The sequence below is a fragment of the Arachis ipaensis genome, chromosome B01 (assembly GCF_000816755.2).
Source record: "Arachis ipaensis cultivar K30076 chromosome B01, Araip1.1, whole genome shotgun sequence".
Lineage (NCBI taxonomy): Eukaryota > Viridiplantae > Streptophyta > Magnoliopsida > Fabales > Fabaceae > Arachis > Arachis ipaensis.
The window spans coordinates 45,138,194-45,152,936 of NC_029785.2; positions in this window are offsets into that span (position 1 = coordinate 45,138,194).

Genomic DNA, 14,743 nt, shown 5'->3' on the forward strand with positions numbered 1-14,743 from the left:
GAAAGGTTAGTGACGAATTATTATTATTATTATTATTATTATTATTATTATTATTATTGTAATTTAAGGTAACATTTTCATGTTTATGAACTATTGTTGCTTGTTTTGTTTTGTTTTTTTTATTCCCCGTGTTTTTGTGCTTGTATGATTAGGTTCGAGAGTTTTTTTATGCTATAGTTCAATTGTTGAATAAAGAGATTTTTTTATGCGGATTTAGGGGTGATTGAAAGAACAAAATCATCGAATTAGAATTTTCTTTTCAGTTAGAGAAAAATAACTTTGTTGTAAATATAGTTCTAAATCGACAAATATTCAAAAAATGTCACAATCAATACACAATAATAGGGAGTTTTAAGTCTTGGGTCGTCTTCTCTAAGAGTTATAATAAAATATTCTATTATTGGCTATGGAAAATTTTTGGGTTTTGATTATAAGAGAGGCATGAATTTAAAATGGCAAGTAATTAAATGGAAAACAAGTAAAAGCAATGAAAATGGAAATTAAATGGCAAAAGAACTCTTGGCAAGAATTGGAGAAGTAAGGATTCCTATCCTAGTTGCGGATCACAAACATGGTAATTGTGTGAAATTAATTCCAATTAGTCAATCCTAACATCGAGAATTAGTCAAAAGGGCATAATTGATCTCAATCCACAAGTTCTAGCCAACTCTATTAATGGAAGGCCTAGAGTTAGTGAAAATCAAATCAAATAACAATCCTAACACAATGTAGAATGGACATCCACCACTCAAGTTCACCTAATTATCCAATTTTTCAACTAAGAGTGTGAAAAACTAGGCAAAAGTCCAACCAAACATTTTATCAAACACTTTGAAGGCATAGAAAGAAAGCATGGTAAAATAATAAGAAATAATAAATTCTACAACTACCAAACAAGGAAAGTAAGAATAGCAACTCAATTCAACAATAAACGAGTATGAAACATAAATTGCATTAAATGGAAATCATAATAACAAGAGTGTTCATCAACATACAAAGTAACCAAAATAAGAAATTAACAAGATAAACTAAGGCAATTAAGACAATAGAACAAAGAAAAGTAGAAGAAACTAGATGAAAACAAAAATTAAAAAGAAAAATCACAAAGAAATTAAGTTATAAACCCTAATTTCTAGAGAGAAGGGGGAGCTTCTCTCTCTAGAAAATGACCTACATGATGCTAAACTAACTCTAATTGCTCCCCCCTCTCCACATGGAATGATGTCCCTTTGATATAGCATTCATCAGCTTCAGAAAATCCTAAAACTGGGCTCTGGGGTCCTAGAAATCACCCCCAACAATTTGCATTAATGAGGTCACGTGCTTGGACCTGTGCGTACGCACACTTGCTGATCTTTCACTTGTGCGTGCGTACAAATTGTTGTGCGTACGCACACATGCTGTTGTGCTTCTTGTGCGTACGCATAGTAGGTTGTGTGTACGCACACTCCAGTGTGTGCTTCTCCTTTGATTTCTTCATGTTTCCTCCCTCTTGCAAGCTCTTCTTCCATCTTTACCAAGCCATTCCTACCTATTGCATCTGAAATCACTCACAAACAACATCAAGGTATCGAATGGAATGTAAATGGAATAAAATTGACTAAATTAAGCACAAAAGAGTATGTTTTTATAATGAAGCATAATTTTGGAGGAAAACTTAAAAGCATGCTATTTAAGTGAATACGTGTGAGTTTTTGTGATGAAATCCATTCAAATCAAACTAAAATATATCGTCAAATATGGACTCATCAATTTTCCCACACTTAAACAATAGCATGTCCTCATGCTAAACCAAACAAGGGAGAATGATCAAAGGGTAACAACTTATTAAATGTAACTACCTACATGCATACAACTATACTAAATGCTATCTATCTATATCTACACTATGATTCCTATTGAGTTTGGCAAAAACAAACAATAGAATCTCAATCAATCCAAAGTAGATCATTAGGGTCAAGGCAAGAGATCAATGCAATGTGACCAATGTCCAAAGATTTGATTTGAAATTTTTAAAAACTAACAAGCAATTTGCAAGAAGATACAAGATAAGAGATGGAAACATAGAATTGAGCGATTGAACCCCTCACCAGATGTGTTTACGCTCTAGTCGCTCAGTGTATAGGGCTTAATCACTCAATGCTCCTTTAATCATGTTTTTCAAAGATTTTCAAGTCATCTAACAATCAACTAATATTTGATGAATGAATGCAAATATCATGAGGTCTTTGGAGGGTTGTAATGGGGTTAGGGTAAGGGTAGGATTAATATGGTTAAGTGGACTAGTAGATTGGATCTTTGATTAGTTTAAGTATGCCACCTAATCCTATATCACCCTATTTACATAGAAGAGAACAACCTAACTTCCCATTCGTTTCTTTTCTCACATTCACTCATGCATCTTCTTTCTAATTCACATACATAATTACATATGCACTCTTTATTTACATTCTTATTATCACTTCTTTCTTTCTTTCTTTTTTTTAAACAAAGTATATACACCAAAATTTCTCTTTTCTTTTATCATCGAAAAGAGATGCATATGTTTTAAGTAATGAATGCATGAGTAATTACCCATTTTTCCAAATTTTCTCAATGAATACCCAAAGTAAACTGACTACCAATGTTTTTCCACATTTTCTCCCCACACTTGATTAACACACACACTCAACCCAAGCTAATCAAAGAAGCAATCCATGGACATTAATGGTTTTTCGCTTAGGGAAAAAGGTGTGCTTAAAATTAGAACGAAAGGGGGTTAAAAGGCTCAAAATTGGGTTACAAAGGTAATTGTAAGGGTTGGCCATATGTGTTAGTGAATTCAATTTCAAAAATGGCCTCAATCATACTAAATGCATTCAAAACATCAAATATATGACATATAGACTCAAGCAAATCTAAGATCACAATCACAAAGGAGTATAACACATAAGAACAAAATTTGTGGTTGAAAATGTGCAACCACACAATTAAAGCTCAAATCTCACTTGTTGTTTTGTTCAAGCTCTTTTCTATGTTTCATAAAAGAAATGCTTCAAGCAAGTTCAAAAACAAGTTTTCAAATCAAATCAATGGAACGCCCTAAAAGAGATTTCTTGAAAATTCTTTGTTGTCTTTATCAAAATTATTTCCTATACTATGTAACATGCAAATATTTACTACTACAAAACTATAAGCAACTAAGATATATACAAGCAACTAAACAAAGTGTAATGCAATGAAATACTAAACAAATATTCACAAAATTCATAACTACTAAAAAATAAAAGAATAATGCAAAGTGTTGAGAAAGAGAAATTCACGCCCCAAAATTGCGGATCCTCCTCCACACTTAAATGTTGCACGGTCCTTCGTGCATGCACTCAATCCGGGGGATGAAGAGATATGAGGCTCCACCTTCAGCTGGTGGGCACTGGGGCTTGGGTTGTTGTAGAAAACAAATAAACAAGAATTGAGAAAGAGTTCATGTGAGTGTGGTATGATAAAAGACAATGTGTGCATTCCAAATGTGCACGATTTAGAACACACACATTAGTCAGGTAAAATGGCAACCACAAAAGCAAAAGAAAAAGCATGTGTTCCTTAATTAAGTGGCCTAGGTTGCAAGTAAAGCATAAGCAAGAGTAAAGGCATAGACAAACCTAGGTGACTACAACCAAAGTGAATTGAATATATGAGATATTGGATATTGAAGTTGTGCAAGTGAAAGCACAAAATAAAAAAAAATGGCACAAGCAACAATAACCAATTCAATTATGAAAAAAAAACTACTTGTTCATTCCCAACATAATGCAAAAATTACATGGTAAAGGTACTTGTTGCAAAAAATGACACACTTGATAAAAATCAAGTCAAGTCACTCAAACAAATGCAAAGCATTAACAAGAAACAAGTACCGGTCATGTGAGAATTTGATATGAAAAATCATGATGAACAAGTAATTTCAACTCGATTCACTTAATTCAATGTGCACTTATAAAAATTTTCACCTAATATGTAACAAAATGTAAATGTGGAAATCCAATTAGGTGCTAGTAACTTAAGACAAAGTATAAGTGCATTAATGAAATTCAATCAAGAAGCAACCCAATCAACATCAATCAAATACTTGCAATTTATTTAATCAAGAAACAACTAAACCAAATCTAATATAATTACTAAAACAAAATGATATACAATGAAAACTAAGTAAAACAAGTAGAAAAACAGGAGAAAAGCAAGGGAAGAGAGGGAGAGAGGGGGTGGGGAGTGCCTTAGGACTTAAGAAAAAGTGCAATAAAAATGTTGCCCAAAACAGTACTTGTGCGTACGCACACTAGGTGAAACAGAGGAAGTGAGCGGACGCACAAGGGTGTGCGAACGGTCTGAGCAGAGAGGGGATTAAGAAGTGTGCGTACGCACAGAATGGGTACATGCACGGACCTCACGCGTACAACAGAATAGGTACATGCTGTGCCAACGCTCCCAACAGAATGGGTGCAAGTTGGTGTACGGACGCACAAGCCTGTGCGCTCGCACAGAGAGTGCGAAAAGGGGCATGGGTACGTGCGCACGCACAGATTGCAAAAGAAACAGTGGAGTGCCCACGCACAGGGTGTGCTGGCGCTGCGAACAGAAGGCATAACCATTAGTGTGCGCGCACACAGGCTTGTGCGCACGCACAGGACGCGAAAATTAAAGGTTTTGTGCGCACGCACCAATGTGCGCGTATGCACAGAGTCCTATTTTTCAAAAAATTTTTCTTCAAATTCTAAGGTACTAAGCCTTAGTTCAATCAAAATTTGAATCCCAAACATACAAACATTCAAATATTCATAACCCACAAGCAAATTAACCTATCTAGCTCAAAGATTAAACTACTCCTAAGTCAACCAATCATAACAAAAAGCAACTAAATCAGAATATAAACAAAAAGGGAAGAGTTAGAACAATGTTACCATGGTGGGGTGTCTCCTACCTAACACTTGGTTTATTGTCGTTAAGTTAGATTTATGGAGAGCTCTAATCAAGGAGATTTGTGCTTGTATTCATCTTGGAGCTTCACACAATGCTTGAATCTCCAAAATTCTCAATTGATTGCACCAAGTTTTGATGGAGTTTCCAACAAGCTATAAGCACCCAAAATTAACCTCCTATACAAACAAAAGCAAAATAGAATTTCTCTCTAAACCAAACAAGAAAAACATATTCACAATATTAACATATTCACAATAGCAAATAAAAAGCAAGATATTAACATATTAACATATTAACATATTAACATAAGCAAGATATTCACATATTAACATATTCATAATAGCCAATAATATAACACCATTGCAACTCTCCGGCAACGGCGCCAAAAATTTGAAAGAGCAAAACCGTCGGCTTAGAATTTTCTTCTTGGTTAGAGGAAAATAACTTCGTTGCAAGTATAGTTCCAAACTGACAAGTAATGCTCAAATCAAATTTTAATTCAAAAGATGTCACAATCAATACACAATAACCGGGAGTTTTAAGTCCTGGGTCGTCTTCCCTAAGAGTTACAATGAAATGTTCTATTATTGGCTAGGGAAAATTTTTGGGATTTTGATTATAAAAGGCATGAATTTAAAATGGCAAGTAATTAAATGGAAAGCAAGTAAAAGCAATGAAAATGGAAATTAAATGGCAAAAGAGCTCTTGGCAAGAATTGGGGAAGTAAGGATTCCTATCCTAGTTGTGGATCACAAACATGGTAATTGTGTGGAATTAATCCCAATTAGTCAATCTTAACATAAAAAATTAGTCAAAAGAGCATAATTGATCTCAATCCACAAGTCCTAGCCAATTCTATTAATGGAAGGCTTAGAGTTAGTGGAAACCAAATCAACTAACAATCCTAACACAATGTAGAATGGACATCCACCACTCAAGTTCACCTAATTACCCAATTTCCCAACCAAGAGTGTGAAAAACTAGGCAAAAGTTCAACCAAACATTTTATCAAATACTTCGAAGGCATAAAAAGAAAGCATGGTAAAATAACAAAAAATAATAAATTCTTCAATTACCAAATAAGGAAAGTAAGAATAGCAACTCAATTCAACAATAAAAGAGCATGAAACATAAATTGCATTAAATAGAAATCAAAATAATAAGAGTGTTCACCAACATACAAAGTAACCAAAATAAGAAATTAACAAGATAAACTAAGGCAATTAAGACAATAGAACAAAGAAAAGTAGAAGAAACTAGATGAAAACAAAAATTAAAAAGAGAAATCACAAAGAAATTAAGTTATAAACCCTAATTTCTAGAGAGAAGGGGGAGCTTCTCTCTCTAGAAAATGACCTACATGATGCTAAACTAATTCTAATTGCTCCCCCCTCTCCACATGGAATGATGTCCCTTTGATATAGCATTCATCAGCTTTAGAAAGTCCTAAAACTGGGCTCTAGAGTCCCAGAAATCGCCCCCAACAATTTGCATTAATGAGGTCACGTGCTGGGACCTGTGCGTACGCACACTTGCTGATTTTTCACTTTTGCATGTGCACAGATTGTTGTGCGTACGCACACGTGCTGTTGTGCTTCTTGTACGTATGCACACACGCTGTTGTGCTTTTTGTGCGTACGCATAGTAGGTTGTGCTTACGCACACTTCAGTGTGTGCTTCTCCTTTGATTTCTTCATGTTTCCTCCCTCTTGCAAGCTCTTCTTCCATCTTTACCAAGCCATTCCTACCTATTGCATCTGAAATCACTCACAAACAACATCAAGATATCAAATGGAATGTAAATAGAATAAAATTGACTAAATTATGCACAAAAGAACATGTTTTCATAATGAAGCATAATTTAGGAGGAAAACTGAAAAGCATGCTATTTAAGTGAATAAATGTGAGTTTATGTGATGAAATTCATTCAAATCAAGCTAAAATATATCGTCAAATATGGACTCATCAGTGACCTAGTGATTTAAAGAGTTTTTTTTGTGATATTTGTTAATATTATTAGTGAATTGAGTAATGTGATTGTCTCTGTTAATTTGTTGTTCTAATAACGAAAAAAAAATCAATCAGATGGATGTATTGAGAGATAATATGTTTCATGACTTTCATCATAAGGATAAGTTATAGCAAGATAAAAATAAGATAACGATTTATTCACCTAATAACAAGGCATATGTTAGTGACCTTTGATCATGATGATATATTAGATGTATTTTTTATAAAAAATTATTACAAATAACTTGAGTATGATAAGATAGATGAATATTGGTGACATGTTTCTAGGAGGAGTTTAGGTGTTGGCTTAAGAGTTCTGAATTCTGATAATGAATTAAGAAAGATGTACTTTATGACTTAGAAGAACAATAACCTAATTGATGTTTATTTTGTGAATAGAATGTCATCACTAGAAGTTCTTGAGGAAAAGAAAATTGTGATGAGTTAAATGGAAATTTAAAGAGCAGGTCCTAACATTGAGATCTCCGAATCAAATAGTCCTCCCAAGATTAATGAAAAAGATACATCTATCTTCATTTTAAACCCCTTGCCAAACAAGGAGCAGAAACCTACCCCATTTTCCACTCCAAATCCCTGTCCAATAATAATGAACCCATTACCCTTGCTGTTAATAACCCCCTACCCAAAGCCAACGAAACCGTTATCACATCCAAGTCTAATGCATGTGAGGTATTTAATACACGAATCAAAGAAGTAACAGCCAAGTCAATCATTACTCTTCTTAAGAAAGTCAGCAATGGTAAAAAATAAAGTTAAGTTGACTAACCATGTGGGTAAGTTACTACCTATAATTCAGAGTAAGATAGAAAAAATAAAAAAAAGCACAAAATTGGTATTCATTCTGGACTGGAGATGATGCTTATGAGATATTTGAGGTGCATGGATACTCTATAAACATGGTGGTGGACTTCGGCAAGCAGCTATGCACATGTCAATTTTGGATGTTAATAGATTAATATTTTATTCAAGTTTCATGGTATATAATTTATAATCTTTATTTCCTTTAAACTTATTTATAAGAGAAAATGATAAATAGGTCATTAACCTTTTTATCAGTGGACATTTAAGTCGTTGAGAATTTGAAAATACATTTAAGTCCCTGACTTTTCAAAATTTGGACATATCGATCTCTCATGTTCATTTGGGCATGTCAGACCTAACAGAAAAATCAAACTTCCCATTATACTGACTTGGTTGATACGCATGCACACGTGAGAGAGTTTTTAAAATGAGACAAATTACACAAGGATCGATGTGTCCAGATTTTAAAGAGGTCAGAGACTTAAATGTATTTTTAAATATTCAGGGACTTAAATGTCTGCGGATCAAAAAGTCAATGATCAATTTGTCATTTTTATTATTTATAATACTCACAACTTGTAGAAATAACTTGTGTACATACTTGTGCTACTCTTGCAAGAGTCAACAAGAAGCTTGTGAATTTTTGTCATAAGTGGTTGATCATGAACTCCTACAGAGATACTTATGCACATCATATAAATTATCTAAGTATGATAGCCCACAAGAACCAAAGAGTAAGAAAAAATATGGATCTCTCACAAAGAAAAAGAGAAAGGATGCAAACAAGGGTAACGAAAAAAACAAAAAAACTAACCTTAGTGAGATACTGAAAACACAACTTAAACTATCCACTTATAGATACTGTCTACAAAAGGGGTACATTAAGAGAGTGTGTCCAAAAAAAAAGAGTGATGATGTTGCTGCTACTGCTAAGTCAAAGTCTAATGCTAGAAGAAATATTGCACCACAAGTTAAAATTGATCCAAATACTGAACCATAAGTTGTTACTGATCCTTTTATATTCATTGCACTAGAAATTGGTGGTGCTCTTCCTTAACGTGGTGGACAAGAAGCACTTGGTCAAGCTCTTCCAAATTTTGTACCTTAGGCTATTTATGTGCAAGAAGTTATGATTGAACTATCTCAGCCAAACTACTATTGATGTACAAGGCCACCTAAATTGTAAATAAGAAGAAAGTCCTCACTAACATCAGGTTTTGTCACTGTAGATCTATTGCAAAGAGCAAGTTTAGTCACAGCTTTCAGCTTGACCAACTTTATAAAGTTTGCCCCAACTTTTGATTTCAAGCTACCAAGAAAAAGTGAACTTGTTGATGCATTTATGAATGATGCACAAGGAAGTTGGATTTTGTTAATGATGCATTTGTGTAATCTTTTGTGAATGATGTTAAACAATTAGAGCAACATGATTTTTGTTTTGTTAGATACATAATATACTTTGATGAAAGTCCCTTATTTTAGCCTGTTTAGGTTTAGAATTAGTCTTTTAATTTTTAATGAACTTATTTATGCTATAATTGATATTATGATATTGTTATGTCATTGTTAAGATACTCTTTTACTGTTATAATATTGTGTGTATATTATGACAATCTCATTTTATTATTATGTAATTTTTATGCTATAGTGAAAAATTTTTCTTAGAATTTTTATGTATAATAACACAGGATACCAAGGATAACAAGTTTAAACCTTAAAGTTGAAACTGAATCCTGCCAATTTTCTATTCTTGCAGTGCCAATTTTCCAATGTTATATTGTCGATTTTTTATTCTTATATCATATAATATCTTAACATTGAAACTAAATTTTTCTCAAACATTAAAAAAAAAGCTCACACCTCCCATTAACATTACAAATACGGCACAAACAACACTTAAATGTACAACTTTTGAGTTCTCATTTCAACTTCCAACTCTCCAATCCTTCACGCAAAATTGAGCATCACTTTGATACGTGCTCAAGAGGGTATTTTTAGTATTTTAAAGCTAAGAAACAGAATAATAATATTATCTTTTTCAAGGATCTGTAGATTAAAAAAATTATATTATACCAGTCTTGGACATCAAGAAGACAGACTTCGTCTAAAAAACAGTGATGCTGAAATGGTGACACTCATAAAGCTCATTGGGCTAAATGAGGACATCAAGAATCCCAAGAGTGCTCTTCAAGTTCATTGGAAATCATAAAATTAGTATTAATTTTTGAAATTATTTATTCCATATTTCAGTTTGATTTGTTGTTAAGATTTGTCATAAGACTTTATTTAGTTTTGATTTGTTTAGTAATATTTTTAGGTGTTTTAAATTTAAATCAAATCTGGTCTAATCTAATAAGATCAAATCTGATTTAAATTAGTTATCATATCTTTATAATTTTAAATTTAAACCAAATTTGATTTAAATTTAGTTAGGGTTAATTTTAGAGTCATATCTAGAAAGATTTGGCCCATTTTTAGGCTAAATTGTTAGGATTTATTTAACCACTTTTTGTGAGACAATTTAGATAGTTTTGGATAAATAAATTTTTGTGGTTGCTTTATGTATGTGTTTTTTATGTGTGATCAAGTGAGGTGAGTGATTTGCTTTGCTTGTTACTTGAAAAAATTTGAAGGATCCAACCTAAGCTAATTCTTAGTGTTAGTTCATTCATTTTCATCCTTTTGATCTATGTTGTCAAGGACAAGTTCTTTGAAGGTCTAGTAAAAAAAATTCTTTCGATGACCTAAGTTGCTAAGAACAGGTTTCTTAGAGGTTTAATAGAAAAATCTCCATATCTATTTTCTGTGTTTATGCTGTGTCTTTTCTTAGTCTTTCATCTCTTGTTCTTACTTATTTTTTTTATCACACTTGGCCAGCATTATCTGCAGAATTCACTCTTTCACCCATTTCTTGTCCATTGTCAACCCACACAAATAATCTGCACCGCCTCTTCCAGTGATCTGCAACAAAGATTTTGGCCTTCAAACATAACCCATTAACAAACATGAAAGAACTAAGACAGTTTCTTACATTATAAATAGGACATCCAAAGAATGGCTTATTAGGGTTGGACTCTATTATTGACCAGTGAGAGACAAGGAACCACAACTACACCACTCTGGTAGCCTCGATGCTCTAGTATGACTTTGAGTCCTCATGGTTGATCGCATAGAACTCTGGCTCATACCTGCAATGTTTACCCTAGACTTGAAATGATGCACAAAGAGGAAGAAGAAGAACGTTGTCTGATTTAGTTTATAAAGGAAGCCAAAGACTAAATTAGTGCGATTACACTTATTTGCTAGCTCAGCTAGCTATTACCATGTCCAGCATAGCAAGGATTCAATATTCACTATGGAATATACATAGTAAATATATATAACAATACGTAGACTAAACCTTAACTCATAATATTCGACAAAAGTAGGACCAAAAAAGCTCAAAAAATTAATCAACACCAATTTAGTGTCGCATACAGATTGGATCGGATCGGATATAGCCTATAATTCTATCTGATTCGTACTGCACCCATTGGATCGGATCGAATACGATATCTGTATTTTTTCATATCGAATGGATCGGATATTGAGTATATCAGCATACTTCAAAAAAACTGTTTTAAGGTTCTGTTTAGTTGTTTTTGAAAAAAAAAAGTTCTAAAAAAATTTATTTTTTCACCTGTTTAAATCTATTTACTCCTAAAATATTATCAATAAACGTTCTTTTGAATAACAAAAAAAAATAATACAAGATCTAAGTTTAATTGTTCTAAGTTGAAGTACAACATAAAAAATTAAAAACAAGATATCATAAAATTCATAAAAAACACACTAAAATTGATATCACATTAGTGTTTACTTTCTTAAACTATACTCTTTATATAAAATGTGCGGAAATGCAAATCTGCGGATCGGATCCGCAGATATCACTGCTAAATCCGCAATCCGATCTTACCATAGTGCGGATCAGATAATATCCATAAAATTCAAATTGGACCGCGAATATGTGGATATTATTCGATCTATGTATAACCCTAATCACCATTGTCAGTCTATTAATCCAAAAAAAATTAGAGACAATAATGTGATAGAGTTTGCAATATCTGCATGAAAAATGCTATGTGTCCTTTAAAATTCAGTCTTTATTCAGCCTTTAAATTCAAATAATATAATTTAATTAAATTTTAGTTAAAACACATTCTTAGTTTGTAGCTAAACATGTTAGTAATTAAAATTAATTTAAATTTTAAATACTAGAATTTCTCTAATTTTCTTTTTTTTTTCCAAAGATAATAGGTTATATTTTATTAATTATTAAAAAATAAAATACAAAGATGTCCAAAAGCAGAACAACATAATAAAAGGTGGGGATTTCCCAAAAACACTACACTGAAGGTATTCATCCAACGGTGCGTGGTCGAAAAACGAAGAAAAATCTTAAAGAAGAAATAATGATAAATTAAATTGAATGCAACTAAGAGCTTGTCTCATGGAGATGACAACCTAAACTGTGAGTTCTTTGGATTTCACGGAGCAACTTGACAGAGCTTGCTAGAATGGCAGACGGCATAGAAGTAGAACCTTCAAAAATCAACTGGTTGCGAGCTTTCCAGCAGTTCCAACAAATGATGGCAAGCAATTGAGGATTACGATCAGCATTCTTCAACGGGTTAAGTATCTCTGTTGATGCAGTCCACCATGTCCAAAAGTCGTTAGAACTCCGAGGGGGAAGACAGTCACGAAGATAACTCTGAGACCATACGTCTTTAATTCTAGAGCAATCGATCAAACAATGAGTGACTGTTTCTGTTGCTTCATGACAGCAAGGGCATATTGGTGATATAGATGGGATGTGGTGATGAATCTGAGCAAGCACTGGAAGTCGGCCATGGAGAGCTTTCTAGATAAATAGCTTAATTTTGTGAGGCAAGTTCAACTTCCATAGATCAATCCACGGCTTTTTCTGCTGCATATAATTAGGGCAAAGCTCCAGAGGCGGATGGTAAAATAAATAGCCAATTCTGTAACCTGAGGCTGTATCATATTGCTTGGATTTGTTCAAATCCCATTGCAATTTGTCCCTACTCTGCTCAATTTTAACTGACAAAATCATGTTTGCAACGTCTTGGGGAAATAATTCTTGAATGAGATTCTGATTCCAATTTCTATCTTCAGTAATTAGATCTTTAACTCTTGGAACCAACTCAGAAATAGCCTGTCTATTTGGCATGTCAGAAATCATTAAAGGATACGGAGGAGGCAGCCAAGGATCCTCAAAGGTTCGGATATTCTCACCAGTACCCACAGCCCAATTAAGACCTTTTTCAACAATCTTTTGGCCTTCCAGTATGCTCCTCCATCGCCAAAAAGGTAAGACTCCAATTTCTGCCGTTATAGCATTACCATTGCTAAAGTATTTACCTCTTAAGATTTTGGATAATAAGGAAGTAGGCTGTATTACAAGTCGCCAAAACTGTTTGCCTAAAATCACCAGATTTTGGATTCTGAGATCTTTAAATCCAAGACCTCCTTCTTTTCGTGGGCGAGTCATAGTGTCCCAGCTAATCCAAGCCATCCTCCTTTCAGAACCTTTTTGTCCCCACCAGAACTGAGAAAGTAGAGAGTGAATTTCCGAAATTAAACTATCAGGCAACTTGAAGCAAGACAATGTATAAATAGGAATAACTTCTCCCACTGTCTTAAGCAATACGTGTCTACCACCTGACGAAAGAAGATTGCGCTTCCACCCTTGGATTCTTTTCCGAACCTTTTCTTTGATCATACTAAAAGAAGCCTTTTTCGATTTAGAGACTGTAGAAGGCAAACCAAAGTATTTATCCTGAGCCCCAATATGATTAATATTCATAGAGTTAGCCAGTAGTGTACGAGTAGTGGACGGAGTGTTGTGGCTAAAGAATACAGCAGATTTATTAAGATTTACCCTCTGGCCACTAATGCTTTCATAAGAATTCAATAAATGCAGGATATTTGAACATGCTTCAGGATTAGCCTTACAGAATAAAATGGAATCATCAGCAAACAGGAGGTGGTTGACCTTGGGACATCGCCTATGTATCTGAAGACCCTGAATTAGTCTGTTTTGTTCTGCCTTGTGTAGCAAGAAGGAGAGACCTTCTGCACAAAAAAGAAAAAGATAGGGGGATAGAGGATCTCATTGTCGAATACCTCTATTTGGTTTGAAGAAACCATAAGGTTGTCCTTCCACAATAATAGAATAAGAAACAATTGTCACTAATTCTCGAATCCATATGATCCATCGGGAGTCAAAACCAAACTTCTCCAATATAAACCAAAGAAAGTGCCATTCCACCCTATCATATGCCTTACTCATATCTAATTTTAGCGCCATTTCATTTTCGAGACCCCTTTTTTTGTTCTTCAAGTAATGCATACACTCGTGAGCAATTAGGATATTATCAGAGATTAATCTGCCTTTAATAAAAGCACTCTGCGTAGGGCTAATTAGTCTATTCATCATACCCTGAAGCCTATGTACAAATACTTTGGAGATAATCTTGTAAAAGACTGAAGATAGGCTTATTGGTCTTACCTGAGTCATATCTTTAGCATCAGAAATCTTGAGAATAAGACAGATCTGAGTGTGATTAAAACCCTTCAAGATTCTGCCCCCAGAAAAGAAGCTCTTAACTGCTCGAAAAACATCACCACTAAGTATGTTCCAGAAGCTTTGAAAAAATTTTGCTGTCATACCATCATCTCCTGGAGCACTTTGAGGATGAATGCTAAATGTTGCGCGTTTCACTTCCTCCATAGTCACTGATCTTTGAAGCCTACGGTTCATGTGAGCTGTAACCTTAGGTTCAAAATTAATAAACAGAGGTTCAGGGTTCTCATGACAAGTGGAGGAAAAGATGTCCTTGAAATAAGATTCAGCCAAAGAAGCAATACTAGCATTTGAAGTAGCCACTTCACC